At 41.4% G+C, this 20,405-nt stretch overlaps 1 pseudogene; it reads left to right on the forward strand.

The window, feature by feature from the left end:
* Positions 1-20,405, forward strand: part of LOC111970145 (sodium channel protein type 8 subunit alpha-like) — a 98,477-nt pseudogene that overhangs the window by 38,892 nt on the left and 39,180 nt on the right.

Consider the following 20,405-nt stretch of genomic DNA (forward strand, 5'->3'; position numbering starts at 1 on the left):
TTACAAGAAACACTCAAACAAAAATAACAAATCCGAAAGCGAACAGTTCCGTCAAGCACAGACACTAAACAGAAAATAACACCCCACAAAACCCAAACGGAAATCACAACTTATATATGATCCCCAATCAGAGACAACGATAGACAGCTGCCTCTGATTGGGAACCACACTCTGCAAAACAACAAAGAAATAGAAAGCATAGATTTTCCCACCCGAGTCACACCCGGACCCAACCAAACATAGAGAATAAATAAGGATCTCTAAGGTCAGGGCGTGACAGTGTATCAACAGAACTGCCACAAAAAATTGCACCTTCCTCCCAAACGTTACAAATATTTTCACATGATCCTCCCCTTGTACTGTAAAAAATGTGCAAACCCTCCTCATTGAATTAACTAAATAAATCATGATTATGACCACAAATAACAATAACTGTGTTTGACAACCCTGTGTTTGAAAACGTGGATATCGACTTTACCACTTTAGAATGTTTTTGTGGCACTATCAATGCCACACAGGGCTACGGGCCAGAAGGTTGAGGGTTAGCCGACCACCACGAAGGAGACTCCCTGCCTGTCTCATTACTCTACGATCAGAGCCGGCTGCAGACAATGATCAGGTAGGAGGAAATCAATTCAAAAATGTTATGCTATATGTATAATTATATAAGACATATGCAATGAATTTTCCACCAACTGGTTTCTGTGGCAATGCACCACACGACCAATTAGCAAAGCATAACTGGATAATGATTACCGACTTCGGGCGCTTCAACATCATGGTTTGACTTTTCAACACCTCGATCAAATAAGAGCATCCAATCTGGACAAACCTGCGAATGTCATTAAACTTTTTGATCTGTTGTAACAGATGTCTCTTTCCATTGCTCAAATGATAGTGCAGTTTGGATGCTGGTATTATATTAGAGTGGAGTGGACAAACGTGCACATGTAGCCTACAGGATACTTTTGAAGTGGCCTAATCAGATTAAAACATTGTGACTGGTTGTGTTTATGCCAGACATAAAATGTAATACATTTTAAACGTTAAATTACAAATGCTATATTGAAGCGTTATGGTTATAGGTCCGCGAGGAACAGCCGTTTGAATCATAGGAGGCAGAGCGCATGTTAAACTTTCCTGAATAATTGGGCTTGCCGGGAGCATGTGGCCACAATATAATAGGACGATGTGGGAGAATTAAGATCCGCAAGACAGAGAATCTCTGTATCATAAGTAAAAATACAGCCGGACTAGCCTGCTACTGTGCCTTTCTAGACCTTATAGTGAAATAAAGTTTAAATAAAACTTAAATAAACCGTCAAGAGTAGAACCACAACTGATCAAAACGGAATGAAACGTTCAAATGACAGGCAGTGACGTAGAGTCAACATTTGGGATTTTTTGTTTAGGATTTTTTTTGTGCCATGTGACAAAGAGAACATTGTGCAGTTTTATAGCTAATCCATACTATTTTCCAGGCTGAGAGAAAATGTTGCTGTTTTAGAGCTCATTTTCAGCTTTTCTACACATTTTGTAATTTTGCCATGGTGCTGTGAGGTAGCCTAGGCAGAGAGCTCCTGTACATTTTGTAAATATTTTTAATATTTTTTGTTTGAATCTTTTTCTTTTCGGTTTAGAACCGACAGACTTCCTTTCTTTTTATATTCCTTTCTTTTAATTTGTTGGATTTATGTGTATTGTTCGGTATTACTGCACTGTTGGAGCTAGAAACAAGAGTTTCACTGCACCTGCAATAACATCTGCAAAATATGTGTACGCAACAAATAAAATCAGATTTAATTTGATTGATGTAAATCTTCTACTTAGCAAACTAAATTCCTTATACTGATCGTGATTTAGGAACAGTTTGAAATGTACTGGGGTGGTTCTGGTGGTTCATTGTTAGCTAGTTATGTTGAAAGAGCTGATTTGCCATCGAATTCACGGGCAGGAAACAAACAGACTTAATCCATACTCATTTAGCAAATATGTATACACTATATTACCAAGAGTATGTGGACATGTGCTTGTCGAACAACTCATTCAAAATCATGGGCATTAATATGGAGTTGGTCCCCCTTTGCTGCTGTAACAGCCTCCACCTTTCTGGGAAGGTTTTCCACTATATGTTTGAACATTTCTGCGGGGACTTGCTTCCATTCAGCCACAAGAGCATTAGTGAGGTCAGGCACTGATGTTGGGTGATTAGGTCTGGCTCGCAGTCGGCGTTCCAAGTCATCCCAAAGGTGTTTGATGGGGTTGAGGTTAGGGCTCTGTGCAGGCCAGTCAAGTTCTTCCACACCGATCTCAACAAACCATGTCTCTATGGACCTTGCTTTGTGCATGGGGGCATTGTCATGCTGAAATAGGAAAGGGCCTTCCCCAAACTGTTGCCACAAGGTTGGAAGCACAGAATCGTCCAGAATTTCATTGTATGTTGTAGCGTTAAGATTTACCTTAACTGGAACTAAGGAGCCTAACCTGAACCATAAAATACAACCCCAGACCATTATTCCTCCTCCACCAAACTTTACAGTTGGAACTATATATTGGGGCAGGTAGCGTTCTTCTGGCATCCGCCAAATCCAGATTTATCCGTCGGACTGCCAGATGGTGAAGTGTGATTCATCATTCCAGAGAACGCGTTTCCACTGGTCCAGAGTCCAATGACAGCAAGCTTTACACCACTCCAGCCGACGCTTGGCACTGCACATTGTGATCTTAGGCTTGTGTGCGGCTGCTCAGCCATGAAAACCCATTTCATGAAGCTCCCGACAAACAGTTATTGTGCTGACATTGCTTCCAGAGGCAGTTTGGAACTCTGTAGTGAGTGTTGCAACCGAGGACAGATGATTTTTAAGCATTAGGAGCTTCAGCACCCGGCGGTCCCGTTCTGTGAGCTTGAGTTGTCTACTACTTCACGGCTGTGCCGTTGCTCCTAGAAGTTTCCATTTCACAATAACAGCACTTGCAGTTGACCGGGGCAGCTCTAGCAGGGCAGACATTTGACGAACTGACTTGTTGGAAAGGTGGCATCCCATGTTGAAAGTCACTGAGCGCTTCAATAGGCCATTGTACTGCCAATTTTTGTCTATGGAGATTGCATGGCTGTGCCCGATTTTATACACCTGTCAGCAATGGGTGTGGCTGAAATAGCTGAATCCACTAATTTGAAAAGCTGAATCCACATACTTTTGTGTATGTATACAGTGGGGCAAAAAAGTTTTTAGTCAGCCACCAATTGTGCAAGTTCTCCCACTTAAAAAGATGAGAGAGGCCTGTCATTTTCATCATAGGTACACTTCAACTATGACAGACAAAATGAGAAAAAAAAATCCAGAAAATCACATTGTAGGATTTTTAATGAATTTATTTGCAAATTATGGTGGAAAATAAGTATTTGGTCAATAACAAAAGTTTATCTGCAATGACTTTGTTATATAACCCTTTGTTGCAATGACAGAGGTGAAACGTTTTCTGTAAGTCTTCACAAGGTTTTCACACACTGTTGCTGGTATTTTGGCCCATTCCTCCATGCAGATCTCCTCTAGAGCAGTGATGTTTTGGGGCTGTTGCTGTGGCAACATGGACTTCAACTCCCTCCAAAGATTTTCTATGGGGGTTGAGATCTGGAGACTGGCTAAGCCACTCCAGGACCTTGAAATGCTTCTTACGAAGCCACTCCTTCGTTGCCCGGGTGGTGTGTTTGGGATCATTGTCATGCTGAAAGACCCAGCCACGTTCATCTTCAATGCCCTTGCTGATGGAAGGTTTTCACTCAAAATCTCACGATACATGCCCCATTCATTCTTCCTTTACACGGATCAGTCGTCCTGGTCCCTTTGCAGAAAAACAGCCCCAAAGCATGATGTTTCCACCCCCATGCTTCACAGTAGGTATGGTGTTCTTTGGATGCAACTCAGCATTCTTGTCCTCCAAACACGACGAGTTGAGTTTTTACCAAAAAGTTATATTTTGGTTTCATCTGACCATATGACATTTCTCCCACTCTTCTTCTGGATCATCCAAATGCTCTCTAGCAAACTTCAGACGGGCCTGGACATGTACTGGCTTAAGCAGGGGACACGTCTGCACTGCAGGATTTGAGTCCCTGGCGGCGCGTAGTGTGTTACTGATGGTAGGCTTTTTACTTTGGTCCCAGCTCTCTGCAGGTCATTCACTAGGTCCCTCCGTGTGGTTCTGGGATTTTTGCTCACCGTTCTTGTGATCATTTTGACCCCACGGGTGAGATCTTGCGTGGAGCCCAGATCGAGGGAGATTATCAGTGGTCTTGTATGTCTTCCATTTCCTAATAATTGCTCCAACAGTTGATTGCTTCAAACAAAGCAGCTTACCTATTGCAGATTCAGTCTTCCCAGCCTGGTGCAGGTCTACAAATTTTGTTTCTGGTGTCCTTTGACAGCTCTTTGGTCTTGGCCATATGGAGTTTGGAGTGTGACTGTTTGAGGTTGTGGACAGGTGTCTTTTATACGATAACAAGTTCAAACAGGTCTCATTAATACAGGTAACGAGTGGAGGACAGAGGAGCCTCTTAAAGAAGAAGTTACAGGTCTGTGAGAGCCAGAAATATTGCTTGTTTGTAGGTGACCAAATACTTATTTTCCACCATAATTTGCAAATAAATAAATTAAAAATCCTACAATGTGATTTTCTGGATTTCTTTTCTCATTTTGTCTGTCATAGTTGAAGTGTACCTATGATGAAAATTACAGGCCTCTCCATCTTTTTAAGTGGGAGAACTTGCACAATTGGTGGCTGACTAAATACCTTTTTGCCCCACTGTATATGATGGTGTGTCTGGACAGTATATGAATAGAAAAGGTGTGTACAGCAGTAGTAATGTAGGATGACCTTTGACTAGAATACAGTGTATGCATATAGTATGTAAATATGTTTAAGGACCAGTGTTCAATGACTATGTACAGTTCCTTCGGAAAGTTTTCAGACCCCTTGACTTATTCCACTTTTTGTTAAGTTACAGCCTTATTGGCAGAATGATGCTGTGGGGATGTTTTTCAGTGGCAGGGACTAGTCAGGAGGCTAGTCAGGATCGAGGCAAAGATAAGCGGATTAAAGTACAGAGAGATCCTTGATTAAAATCTGCTCCAGAATTCTCACGACCTCAGACTTGGGGCGACGGTTCACCTCCAACAAGACAATAGCCCTAAGCACCAGCCAAGACAGCGCAGGAGTGGCTCGGACGAAGTCTCTGAATTTCCTTGAGTGGCCCAGCCGGAGCCAGACTTGATTCCGATCAAACATCTCTGGAAAGACCTGAAAATAGCTGTGCAACAAACGCTCTCATCCAACCTGACAGAGCTTGAGAGGATCTGCTGAAATCTGCTGAAACTCCACAAATACAGGTGGGCCAAGCTTGTAGTGTCATACCCAAGAAGACTTGAGGTGTAATCGCTACCAAAGGTGCTTCAACCAAGTACTGAGTAAAGGGTTATAATACTGATTTTACTGTTTATTTTTTAATACATATGCAAACATTTCTAAAAATGTATTTTTGCTTTGTCATTATGGGGTATTGTGGTGTCGATTGATTGGGGGGGGGGGGGCTATTTAATCCGTTTTAAGAATAGGCAACAACAAAAAAAGACCATTTGGAAAAAATCAAGGGGTCTGAATACTTTCCAAATGCACTGTATTTTTTATCAATTTACATGTAGCCTATAAGAACATTTTTTTTGCTGGTAGGTTATTTATATGCTTTTAAATATAATTTCCGGTGTGAACAGGAATACCTGGGATAACCGGGAGGGGTTTGCAATTTTCTCGGGAAGGAACATGTGTAGACTAGCTAGGTTTCCATCTAATTGGTTGGAAAACTCTGCCCACTCTGTTTTGGCAGATGCGCTTTAGCCAACAGCCCACAGACACAGTGCGGGTATAGCCTACATGATGAGATTATGGACAATATTATTTTTATTTGTCAAACGGCAGCCAAGCATCAATGATCATGTCACCAAAATAAGTGTAACGATCTGGGTGTAGGGGTGCGAAGTCAGGCGCAGGAAGCAGGAGATTCAGTGGTAGTGCTAATTTAATGCACAAAACTGCGAACATAAGCCACCACACAAAACACAGGGCGCACACAAAACAAATGCCCAAAACCGGGACTGCAACAGTCCAGCAAAACCCACAAAACACGAATACCTCAAACGTGCACCCTAGTTACACAAACAATCCCGCACAACTAGCATGCGGGCCTGCTGGGAAATAAAGCCCAACTAATTAACCAAACACAAAACAGGTGAAACCAATAAACAGAAAAAAAGGATCAGTGGCAGCTAGTAGGCCGGTGACGACGACCGCTGAGCGCCACCCGAACAGGAAGGGGAGCCTCTTCATTAGGAATCGTGACAATAAGACTCTGAATATTTATTGGAAAGGAGCATCAAGCTCATCACCTTGCACTTTCACCACCCTGTGAAGTTCATCATAATTTATTTAATCTGGAGCCTAATAAACTGCATACTTTCCTGATGAGTTGTAGTGGGAGGACCGTGATTTCAAGTCTACTTCGATTTGACTGTTATTATATCAATATTTGTGCATAAAAGCATTTCCACTGACATTTCTCACATAATTCATTTTACCAAGATCCTACCTTTTTCTAGAGTATTTAGTTTCGTCTACATTTAGGAACGTTTTTCTGTTTCCATCAGGCCTGTTGTGAAGTTTTTTTTATCCAACGTACTTTACTTGCATAAAAAGGTTGGATGGAAACCTGGTTATTTTCTGGAAAATATTCAACCCTAATGTGCAGGAAGTTAAAGTGGCAGGGCAGCATTGGGAAGAGACGGACTGAGGGTTCAGAATTCATTAGGGGTCATTACAACATGATTAGATGGAAAGACATTCGTTTGTACATTTCTGGTTAAATAAAATAACATGCAGTATATCATGAATTATGGTGAGTCCACGGCACATCGGAAACAGACACAATTCCACATAACCATAAGAGTCTGAATCAGTCTAATTGTCTGAGTAAAGATGAAAATGAAGACATATTGACATGCACTTCACTTTTTCAGCCAACTTCTACATCCTTCCCGGGCAGCTGGATGCTCTGCTGTGCGGAAACAGCTCAGACTCAGGGTGAGTCTCATGCTCTATTACTACAAACAAACTTCCAGTAAGTTGTAATAGCCACCATACAAGAGAACAACTGAGAGCATAATACTAACATAACTAGGACGTTCACACAAAACATAAATTGGAAGATTTGCTTGAAAATCATGACTCCCCCTCCTCCCCTCCGTTTGTTCGTTCCTCCATCCCTTCCTCCCAGGCGGTGCCCTGAGGGCTACACGTGTATGAAGGCCGGGAGAAACCCAAACTACGGCTACACCAGCTTTGATAGCTTCGGCTGGGCCTTCCTCACTCTCTTCCGCCTCATGACCCAAGACTTTTGGGAGAACCTCTACATGTTGGTAAGGCCGAGTTTCTCATAGACAGAACATGTATACTGGAATAACTCCTGCTTGTAATGACGCAAGCAGTGTAATTCAATGCAGGCGGCTTGGAAGAGCAATGAAACCAAACCGATGGATTGAGACAGCTCTATCTTGTTCTTTTGAGCTGGGGACTGTCAGTTCACCAGTACTGTCCTCCTAAAATAAATATGTAAAGTGCTCAAAACAAATTAAGTTAGTTGGGAAAGACATTTTGAAGATAAAGTAAGTAGTAAGTAGCATATTGTTTTTAAACGTGTGCAAGTTTTTCTCCTCTGAAAAAACAAAAGCTGATTCAAAGGGGGTGTGTGGCAGACTTAAAAACACTTCTGTGGTAGGATACATACTGTATTAGTGTCCTTGGTAAAAGGTGGCTATTGAGGAGGGGAGGACACTCTTATAATAGCCTTGTTTTCTCCTAATTTTGTATGCCTATTGATATAGATTATACATGTTCATAATGCATTGCATAGAGACATGCTTTCATATTCATGATCGTGCGCTTTTATAGCCTACATTTCACAAGTGCAAAAAAAGTGCACACTCACACCCCTGGTATAGACGTGCCAGCACCCTCACGGCTCCCATGTCTGGAGCCATTCCCAGAGAAACCCATTGGTTGATGGTAAAGCACTGCTAACAGTGCCACAGGTAGAAACACCATGCATTGACAGACATGCACAGGGAAGTACCTCAACTCTGGAGAAGCATGAGAGGATACAACTCCAATAGAAAAAGCTAAATACTGCCACTCTGAACAGTGAATGAATCAAGATGATCATGTTTATTCATTGTGACCATTGTAACAGTATATGTTGTTTCTCCTTGTTTTCCGTCTTTCTCTTTCTCTCATTCCTCCTCTCCCTCCCAGACTCTGCGAGCGGCAGGGAAAACCTACATGATCTTCTTTGTGTTGGTGATTTTCGTTGGATCCTTCTACCTGGTCAATCTGATCCTGGCTGTGGTGGCCATGGCCTATGAGGAGCAGAACCAGGCGACGATAGAGGAGGCCGAGCAGAAAGAGGCCGAGTTCAAAGCCATGCTGGAGCAGATCAAGAACCAGCAGGAGGATGCACAGGTTAGTCCCTCCCTGGTTAGCCTGGGTGGTGAGGCATTTGTCGGTCTGTCTGTCTAATTGCTGGGTCTGTGTCTGTCTCTATACGTCTCACTCCCTTCACCTCTCCCTTCTCTTACCTGTTCTGTCTTGCCACCCTTCAGGATGCACAGGTTAGTCACAGACTGGGTGTGGGTGCTGTCTCTCAGTCTGCCTGTCTGTCTTTTGAAATTCTTATCGATTTCATCATTTTGTTTAATACACAAACCACAAAATTGTAGCTTATGTTAGTAACTTCAGTTAATGCTACTCGACTGTACCAAAATCAGGTGTTTCTCATCCTAAAAGGGTGTTTTCCATGTGATAACGTATTAGTGAGCCAACCTGTTTTTAGGACTTTAATATCAATGACTTAGCAAAACCTGTTTTCTCATGGCTTTGTCTTGTTCCTCTGCAGAAGACATATCCTATAGCCTACTGAGTAACTCATGCGCCATGCTTCATGCTAAGAAATTGTTTAGCAAATATTAGAATCATCAAAAAGTGATTTGAGTCAGAGTAAACAAATCAAATCAGAATCGATAAGAATAATTGGGGTCAGCCCTAGTCCATCTGTCTGACTCCCTTCACTTTTCCCCTCTCTTACCTGTCTCCCACCTCCTCACCCTCAGGCTGCTGCCATGGCGACCTCGGCGGGCACGGTTTCGGTGGGCGACGTGGTAGAGGGGGGAGACGCAACGGAGGGCGGTGGACAACTATCACGCAGCTCCTCCGAGGCGTCCAAGCTCAGCTCCAAGAGCGCGAAGGAACGACGCAACCGCAAGAAGAAGTCACGTCAGAAAGAGGAGGAGAAGAAGGAGAAGGGAGAGAAGGGCGAGAAGGTTGACCACGAGAAGCACGTTAAGTCAGAGTCGGACGACGGCAGCAAGAGGAGCATCTTCCGTTTCCCGGGCAGCCGGCTGGGACGCAAAACGTCCATCATGAACCAGGTAAAATCTAGCACGAGACAAAAAAAGATAAACAATTACTTCACATTTTACTGTGTTACAAAGTGAGATTCATATGGGTTTAATTTTATTTTTTGTCAACGATCTACACAACATACACCATAATGTCAAAGGGAATGAAAGACACTGTAACGATTGTTCTCCTCCTCTTCTGAAGAGGAGGTGTAGGGATCGGACCAAAACGCAGCGTGTTGTGAAGACATGATGAATTTATTTAGACAAGACGAACACGAAATACACTTGAGAAATTACAAAACAAAAAACGACGTAGACCGACCTGAACATGAGAACTTACATATAAACGAAGAACGCACGAACAGGAACAGACTAGACAAACGAAACAGTCCCGTGTGGTAACAAACACTGACACGGAAGACAATCACCCACAAACAAACAGTGAGAACAGCCTACCTTAATATGGTTCTCAATCAGAGGAAACGTCAAACACCTGCCCCTAATTGAGAACCATATCAGGCAACACATTGAACCCAACATAGAAACACATAACATAGACTACCCACCCAGCTCACGCCCTGACCATACTAAACAAATACAAAAACAACGGAAAACAGGTCAGGAACGTGACAGACACACACAAAAAATTATTATAAAAAATAAATCACTTGTATATCTTGAGTCAATGTAAGAAACAAATTGGGCAGCGATTACACCTGATTTGCACACCTGGATTGTGCAATTGCGCATTACAATTTCTAAAATTATTTAAGCTCTGTTAAGTTAGTCGTTGATCATTGCTAGACAGCCATTTTCAAGTCTTGCCATGCTTAAGCAGATTTAAGTCAAAACTGTAACTAGGCCACTCAGGAGAATTCACTGTCTTCTTGGTAAGTTACTCCAGTATAGATTTGGCTTTCTGCTTTAGGTTATTGTCCTGTTGAAAGGTGAATTTGTCTCCCAGTGTCTGGTGGAAAGTAGACAGAAGCAGCTTTTCCTCTAGGATTTTGCCTGTGCTTATCTCCATTGTGTTTCTATTTATCGTGAAAAACACCCCAGTCATTGTGAATGTCAAGCATACCCACAACATGGAGCGTCAGAGGTTCCTTTCCGTATCGGCCAATGTTGTGATGGCATCGCTGGGGTCTAATGTGGTTTCTGCTTCACCAGGGTCTACGGTGGTCATTTGTGGGGGGCTAGTTAGAGGAGCCCCTAGTGGGGCTAGGGTTGGACTGAGATTATGTGTGTGAAATCTGTAATGCTAAAAGACAATTTCTTCCAGCTCTTGGAGAATGCTCAGAAATTAGCAGAACATATAATTGTCTCGGGCCCAATTCCATCTCCTCGCCGTTGTGGGACTGACTATTTTAGCCGTCTTTGGTCTCTTCACCAGTGGTTAATGCGTCTGACCGAGGACTTGGGCATGTCCTTCGTTGACAATGTTGACTCCTTCTGGAATAGGCTACTTTGTGGAAGACAGAATTCACCTTGGTGAAAATGGCTCCCAGCTGTTGTCATCAAACATTGGAAAGGTTCTTGGTCAACTAAATTGATGTGAGGACAATATTAGCATTACATGTAAGTCCGTTTTTACCATCTCCTCTTTAGTTACTGTGAGAGTTCCACATGTTGTATCTGATAGTGGTGACATGCCTAATGGTGCTGACAGGAGAAATATAACTGCTATTCCTACTTAATTTTCTTTTCCTAAAAGGTGTAATCCAATTTTTGAGTTTTCTTTTCTTCTGATATCTCACAGTAATCTGACTTGTATTGGAATTCTGTGTGATTTGAAATGCAGAAAAGGTTTGACATTTTTACATCTTAACATTCGTAGTTTATTACCTAAAATGGATCATGTCAAGATCTGGGCCTCAGGCAGACCCTGATATTTTTATTTGATCTGATTCCTGGTTGACTGATAACCTGAGACTCGGAGGTTGCTATGGATGGTTACAATGTGTTTAGGGCTGATAGGAAAGGCAAAGGTGGTGATGTTGCTATTTCCATGAAGAATCTTATTTCTGTGTCTCTGTTAAAGGCTACCTCCAGTCCTAAAAAATTTGAATTGTTGGCTTGAAATCTTCAGTTGGTTTCAAACTAAAAAAGAACAGTTATAGGAATCTATTGTCCACCCTCCGCCAAGATGTACTAAACAAACTCACTGATTTAATTGCCATTTTTACTGCCCCAGAGGTGTTGATTGCTGGAGATTTTAATCTTGCATGGGGAACGCAGGATGCTGACTGTTTAAATCATTTTTGTACTAATCTAAATATCACCCAGCTGATTACAAAGTCTACTCGTCCTAACTTAAAGGACCCTATGAAATCGACTTTGATTGACCTCATATTTACAAATACTCCAGAGAAATATTCTGGGAGTGGGGTATTTGCTTTGGATATTAGTGACCACTGTCCCATTGTATGTGTCAGGGATATACGGATGCCTAGAGCCAAACCTCGTTTCATCAACAAGAGGAATTTTAAACATTTCAATGAACAGGCATTTTTTTGTGACTTTTTATTTTGTTGACTTTGATTGTATTGCATCTATACCTGACCCAGAGTTTGCTCTGAACCACTTCTCAAATGTTTTCAATTGTATTGTAGTTAAACATGCTCATTTAAAAAAAAACTGAGAATTAAAAATAGGTCTTGCCCTTGGTTGTCGAGAGCTATCTGAAGTCCTACACAACAGAGATGCTGCCTGGGCCAAAGCTAGATTCACAGACTCCCAGACTGGCAGTCTTTCAGGCGATTGAGAAATGTGTGTAAAACTAGTTAAAAAGCTAAATCAGATTATTATGTTAATACACTATCTGAATGTACAGGGAACCCAGCTACATTTTGAAAAGCTGTTATGTCACTGAAGGGTTGTGTCTCTTCTTCTCTCCCCAATACATTTATTTGGATTCTGGCCTTATTACTGACAGAATTGATATCATTAATGCATTTAATCACCATTTTATCTCTGCAGGCTATATATTTGAATGTATTTCAAAGCCAGCTCTTAAAAAGAATAGTTTGGATGTTGACGGTGAAAATCTATTAAATGATACTGAAAATGCCGGTCAGGAGTTTTCGTTTCAGAAATTCACTGATAAAGAAGTCCTGGATGCTTTGCTAACGTTAGACAAAAAAAATCCACAGGGGTTGATCATTTGGGGCCTGGTCTGCTTAAGTGTGGAGCTCCCTTTATTGCTGGGCTCAGCAGCACATAAGAGTGGGGATACAAGTGATCTTGACAACTATCGCCCCATTTCAAGACTACCTTATTTAGCTAAGATTATTGAATCTTTGGTTAATGTACAACTTCGTTCCTTTTTATCTGATAATTGTATTTTTAATATAAACCAATCAGGATTTAGGCCTGGGCATGGTACTACCACAGAAACCATCCTAGTTGTTAATGATCTAGTCAATGCTTTGGATGCTTTAAAGAGCTCTGCTGCCTTGTTTATTGACCTGTCAAAGATATTCGACACTGAACTTCTTCAGCAAAACAGAATGATATCAAAAATAGGTCTGGGATATAAAGCCTGTTTATGGTTTCAGAATTATTTTAGCGACAGAACTCAGGCCATCTTGACAGATGAGATTCAATCAGAATTTCTTGAGATTCAGAAAGGTGTTCCTCAGGGTTCGATTTTGGGTCCATTATGGTTCACCGTGTATATTAATGACATAAGAAAAACTGTTAATACTTGTAACATTCATCTCTATGCAGATGACACAGTTTTTTATTCCTGTGCCGCCACAGTGCAGCAGGTGACTCGTGAACTTTGATTCAATTCAGAAATCACTTACAGATCTTAAATTAGTGTTAAATACAAGTAAAACCAAGCTCATGCTGTTCTCTAGGTCACGAAATGTTGACCATGAGGACCTGCATATTTGCGCTACAAATGGAGCCCACATCGGTCTTGTTTCTCAATATAAGTTCCTGGGTGTCTGGACTGATGACAAGAAGCTAAAATCCAAGAGAGTTTTCTTTATATTGAAATAAATCATGCCTCAGTATTGAAAATAGGAGAAAGATTGTTCAAACAACTCTTCTCCCTGTATTGGAGTTTGGTGATATTGTTTACATGCATGCGGCAACCTCTGTTTTAAAACCCTTGGACGCAGTCTACCATTCCGCAATTCGTTTAATCACAGTGGACAATTTTAGGACTCATTGTAGTATGGATTAAAATATGGGATGGACCTCTCTGTCTGTAAGAAGATAACTGCATTGTCTTTTATTTATTTACAATGTAATCTTACAGAAACTTCCTTTATATGTAACTTCATTAAGTTAAGAATAACAAGTTACCAAACCTGTTCTTAGTAATGGATAACACTAGAGAGCCCTTCAGTCTCTACAGAATTGGGGAAAATCTGCGTTTTGTTTTTCTGCACCTAATTTGTGGAACTATCTGCGGAGTTCACTGCAGTTAGATGTGCTAGTGCCCCTCAGGCAGTTTACATTATTGATTGAGGACCTCTATGTAGTTGAATGCTTTAATTAAATATGTTTATTTTGTTATTGTGTGCTGAATTATATATTGTTTTATATACTTGTATGTTTTATTATTCTGTTTTTATTGTAATGTATACAGGGCTCTCTTGTAAAATAGATTTTTAATCTCAATGTGACTCTCTGTTTAAATAAAGGATAAATAGAAAATAAAATGCTTTAAAATATGGAGAGTGTTACTCATTGCTGGATTTGCCCCAAACATAATACTTTGTATTCAGGACAAAAAGTAAATTCCTTTGCCACATTTTATGTAGTTTTACTTTAGTGCCTTGTTGCAAAAAGGATGCATGTCTTGCTATATGTTTTATAATGTACAGTATTCCTTTTTTTCCTTCTGTCATTTAGGTTAGTATTGTGAAGTAACAACAATGTTGTTGATCCATCCTCAGTTTTTTCCCATCATAGCCATTAACCTTTTACTGCAGTGGTCTAAATTAGGGTCACAGAGTGTTTCTTGGTAGTCTTTAAAAAAAATCTACTTTGAAACAAAAGTATACACCTCACACATTGTCATGGGCAACAAAAAAAACCCACCTGTACCAGATTTATATACAGTGCATTCAAAAAGTATTCAGACCCCTTCCCCTTTTCCACATTTTGTTACGTTACAGCCTTATTCTAAAATGTATTAAATTATTTTTTCCCCTCATCAATCTACACACAATACCCCATAATGACAAAGTGAGAACAGGTTTTTAGACATTTTTGCAAATGTATTAAAAATAAAAACAGAACAGGAACCTCCAAGACTCTTGGTGCTGGCAGCCCGGCCAAACTAAGTAATCTGGTGAGAAGGGCCTTGGTCAGGGAGGTAACCAAGATCCCGATGTTCACTCTGACAGGAGCTCCAGAGAGAACCTTCCAGAAGGACAACCATCTCTGCAGCACTCCACCAATCAGGCATTTATGGTAGAGTGGCCAGACGGAAGCCACCCCTCAGTTAAAGGCACATGACAAACCACTTGGAGTCTGCCAAAAGGCACTTAAAGGACTCTCAGACCATGAGAAACAAGATTCTATGGTCTGATGAAACCAAGATTGAACTCTGTGGCCTGAATGCCAAGTGTCACGTCTGGAGCAAACCTGGCACCATCCCTACGGTGAAGCATGGTGGTGGCTGCATCATTCCACTTGTCAAATAATCATAAAAAAACACGAGAAATAAGAAAAATATGAAATACACAATTAAGTAAGCATACTATATACTGGAAATATTTAAAAAGTCAGTTCCAATATCATATTTACATGTGCAGGGATACTGGAGTGATGGAGGTAGATATGTATAGGGGTAAGGTGACTATGCAACAGGATATAAGATAAACAGAGTAGCAGCAGCTTGCATGTGGGTGTGCGAGTTTGTAGGGTCAGTATAAATGTATGTACATATTATGTGTGAGTGAAGAAATAATGGAGTGAGTGTTTGTGTGTGTGTGTGTGTGTGTGTGTGTTGGAGTGAGAGTGTGTGGGAGTGTGTAGGGCCCTGTGAGTGTGCATGGAGACAGTGCAAATACTGAAATAAAGGTCAATAAAGATACAAGGTAAACTCGGTCTGTGTAGCTATTTTGTTTGCTATTTATCATATTGCTTATGGATAGAAGCTATTCAAGACTTGATGCACCAGTACCTCTTGCCGTGCGGCAGCAAGACTATTTATCTATGGCTTGGATGATTGGGGTCTTTGACGATTTTCTGGCGGTTCTTTTCACACCGCCTGATATAGAGGTTCTGGATGGCAGGGAGCTCGGCTCCAGTAATGTACTGGGCTGTCCACACAACCGTCTGTAACGCCATGCGATCGAGGGCGGTGCTATTGCCATACCAAGCAGCAAAGGGCACTTATTGGTATATGTGTAAAAATAACACTGAATATTCCTTTGAGCATGGTAAAGTTATTTATTAGGCTTTAGATGGTGTATTAATACACCCAGTCACTACGTAGATACAGGTGGCCCAACTCCAGTCCTTGAGTACCACCAACAGCACACATTTTCAGTTGTTGCCACGGACACTAAATCAGTAAAATGTTCCAAACCAACACGCACAGTCGTGAAGAAGGCGCGACAGTGCCTCTTCCCCCCCAGGAGGTTGAAAAAGTTTGGCATAGGCACTCAAATCCTGAAAAGGTTCTACAGCTGTACCATTGAAAGCATATTGACTGGCTGCATCACTGCGAAAAGCTCCCTGGTCTTTGTGGTTGAATCAATACTTGAAATACACTACTCGAGTGAGGGACCTTTGAGATAATTGTATGTGTAGGGTTAAAGCATATTAAAATCTGTATGGGTGTCTTTCGGAGGGGTTGGGTTAAAAGCGGGAGTAAAATTTTGGCTGGACCTTGTGTGCAATAGACCAATAAAGTGATTATTGCACACAGACTGATTTATTATGTAAAATGTTAAGAATATTTTGACTCCTGGTACTTATTTAGGCTAACCATAACAATACTTCAAATTAAATTGTATTTGTCACATGCGCCGTATACAACAGGTTGTAGACCTTACCGTGAAATGCTTACTTACGAGCCCTTAACCAAAAATGTAGTTAAAAAAATATAGTTAATACAATATTTACTAAATAATCTAAAGTGAGAAAAAAAATTGAATCAAAAAGTAACACAAGAAAATTACATAACAATAACGAGGTTGGTACCGAGGCAATGTGCGGGGTTACAGGTTAGTCGAGGTAATTTGTAAAGTGACTATGCATAGATAATAAACAGCGAGTAGCAGCAGTGTAAAAACTAAGGGGGGTCAATGTATATAGTCCGTGTAGCCATTTGATTAGTTGTTCAGCATTCTTATGGCTTGGGGGTAGAAGCTGTTAAGGAGCCTTTTGGACCTAGACTTTGCGCTCCATTTCCGCTTGCCTTGCGGTAGCAGAGAGAACAGTCTATGACTTGGGTGACTGGAGTCTTTGACAATTGTTTTGGGCCTTCCTCTGATACCACCTAGTAAAAAGGTCCTGGATGTCAGGAAGCTTGGCCCCAGTGATGTACTAGGCCGTACGCACTACCCTCTGTAGCGCCTTACAGTCAGATGCTGAGCAGTTACCATACCAGGCAGTGATGCAACAGGTCAGGATGCTCTCGATGGTGCAGCTGTAGAACCTTTTTGAGGATCTGGGGACCCATACCAAATCTTTTCAGTCTCCTGAGGAGGAAAATCAAATAAACCATAGTCCCCTCAACACCGGGGCCTCTTAGGGATGCGTGCTCAGTCCCCTCCTGTACTCCCTGTTCACCCATGACTGCACGGCCAGGCACGACTCCAACACCATCATTAAGTTTGCTGATGACACAACAGTGGTAGGCCTGATCACCGACAATGACGAGACAGCCTATAGACAGGTCAGAGACCTGCAGTTGTGCCAGGACAACAACCTCTCCCTCAACTGTGATCAAGACAAAGGAGAGGATGTGACTACAGGAAAAAGAGGACTAGCACACCCCATTCTCATCGACGGGCTGTAGTGAGTAGGTTGAGAGCTTCATTCCTTGGTGTCCACATCACCAACAAACTAACATGTCCAAGCACACCAAGACAGTCGTGAAGAGGAACGACTAAACCTATTCCCCCTCGCGAGACTGAAAAGATTTGGCATGGGTTTGGCATTAGAGCATCCTGACTGGTTGCATCACTGCCTGTATGCAACTGCTCGGCCTCCAACCGCAAGGCACTACAGAGGGTACATCACTGGGGCCAAGCTTCCTGCCATCCAGGACGGCCTGCTATACCAGGCGGTGTCAGAGGAAGTCCCTAAAAATTATCAAAGACTCCAGCCACCCTAGTCATAGACTGTTCTCTCTGCTACTGCACGGCAAGCGGTACTGGACACCAAGTCTAGGTCCACGAGGCTTCTACACAGCTTCTACCCCCAAGCCATAAGACTCCTGAACATCTAATCAAATGGCTACCCAGACTATTTGCATTTCCCCCCCCCCCCATCTCCCCCTCTTTTACACCGCTGCTTTTCTCTGTTGTTATCATCTAGCATCGTCATACTCTACCTACATGTACATATTACCTCAACTAACTGGTGCCCCCCCACATTGACCCCACACATCTGTACCGGCACCCCCCTGTATATAGTCTTACTGTTGTTTTTTACTGCTGATCTTTAATTACTTGTTACTTTTATCTCTTATTCTTATCCATATTTTTTTTAACTGCATTGTTGGTTAGGGGCTCATAAGTTAGCGTTTCACTGTCAGTTATTCATTGTATTCGGCACTTGCGACTAATAAGATTTGATTTAAAAATCCGTTAGTTTAAGCTAGAGATATTCTTTCACTGGATGCGTCTCAATCAACCGCATCTGCCTGTGTAACACTTCCGCATCTGCGGTGAAAGGTGACAGAGCTAGAGTGGTGTTTGTCAGACCGTCCCGAAAATTGGTCTTCTCTGTAGTGTCTGTTATGACCCCTCTATGGAAAGTTGAGACCCTAAGGAACACGATGGTCCACAAGCATCTTGGGACTTGTCTGAAGCCGGTACTACCGATCTGTCTGTAGCGTCTGTAGCGTCCGAACAGTTTGGGCTACACACTAAGATGACCCCTCTGTGTCTGAATGGACATCTGAATGTCCCCCGGTACCAGTCAAAAGAAATATGGAAGTATATATGGAGTTTAGTGTTTAGTGACAGAAATAAGGAGTTAAATACATGTAAAAAAAAAAGTATCCTGATCTTTTTTATGTCTCTCAGATATAGGATAGACACTTAAGAACTTTTAGATATTTTTGTGGGACTATCTGTTGTTCCACGTAGTGAATCTGTCATTCAATGAGTTTGTATGTGCAAATAGCAGTAAGGCCCCCCCCCCAAAATGTTTTTAATATATTTTTGGGATACTTCAAGGGTTCTTATCAAATAGCAAAATGATGCTTGGTATGACCTTTTTAAAACAATTCCATATATCTTAGTATTTTGTGTAGATCAATGACAAAAAAATCACAATTAAATCCCACAAAAAAATCTAAGGGGGGTGAATACTTATGATATGCACTGTACATTATTATCAATATAAATTTGTAGGTCAGATGACATTGATTCACCATTGTTTAATTCACCATTATTAAACATTTATTGACTACTAGTATATACTTTCAGTAGTCTACTTCTGTCATCTTGCGCTAAATCAGGGGAAGGCAACCCTGGTCCTGGAACGCCACAGGCACTTCATGTTTTTTATTTAACTGACCTGGAAGACCAGGTGTGTTGAATTTAGGCAATCATTGAACTAATCAATTATCTCAGTTGGACAGGTGGGTTGCTTCGTTGGAACAAAGCCCTGCAGTACCCACGGCACACTAGGAACAGAGTTGCCTACTCCTGTACTACATAGCGGTTAAGCTGATAAATTGTTAACTTTTTGTTAAAAGTACCACATTTGGTAAAGAAGTAGATTTATGTACATGGCCGCCGACAGTAACACTATTTTACAATTCAGAAGGACTGCTTTGAGGTAAAGGCACCAAATTTGTCACAGAGCTAGATGTATTGACCCTGAAAAGATGGCTGCCGACTGTAACACTACTTTGCAGTTCAGAATAACTATTTTGAGAAATCATTAACTAAAATGTGTTTTGTTTATCAGCTTAACTGCCTCACTATGTAGTACAGGTGTAGGCAACCATGTTCCTGGTGTGCCCCACCACAGATTTGGCCCCTGGGGGTATGGCAGCCATCTTGCTAAATGGCTGCAGACTGTAAAAATTGAATTACAAACCTTCAATCTAGAAAAAGTCATGGCCTATACTTCTTTGACTTAGAATTTTTTTGGGGAGATGTACACAAGGGTCTCTAAACTATAATATAGTATAACATCTAGTCTGTGGCTGCATTTCTTAGTCTTTTCAGGGTCCATAAATCTAGCTCTGAGCCAAATTTGGAGCCTTTCTCTTAAAATAGTCCTTGGTTGTAAAATATTGGTACTGCTAGGCAATCATTTTCAAATATGGCTGCCATGGCCCCCAGGGGCAAAATCTGTGGTGGCTCCCTATTGAAATATTTTCAGGATATATAGAGCTAACTCCCTGCCAAATGTGTTTTGTTTATCTCAAAATAGTTATTCTGAACGGCAAAGCAGTGTTAAAGTCAGCAGCCATCTTTTCAGGGTCCATAAACCTAGCTCTGCAACAAATATGGTGCCTTTTCTTCAAAGCAGTCCTTCTGAATTATAAAATAGTGTTAATGTCAGCAGCCATTTTGCTGCCAAGCCCTCCCCCCCAATTTTTTTTATCTGTGCTGGCTTCATATCTACGTTTGTTTAGGGTATATAAATCAAATTGAGTTACATTTCTGAGCTTAACAGCTCCCCTAATGATGTCATATCAATGTTAGGTTTCAAATGAATGTAACAGTGATTTCTACTGAGTGA

This window comes from Salvelinus sp. IW2-2015, linkage group LG11, assembly GCF_002910315.2.
Source record: "Salvelinus sp. IW2-2015 linkage group LG11, ASM291031v2, whole genome shotgun sequence".
Lineage (NCBI taxonomy): Eukaryota > Metazoa > Chordata > Actinopteri > Salmoniformes > Salmonidae > Salvelinus > Salvelinus sp. IW2-2015.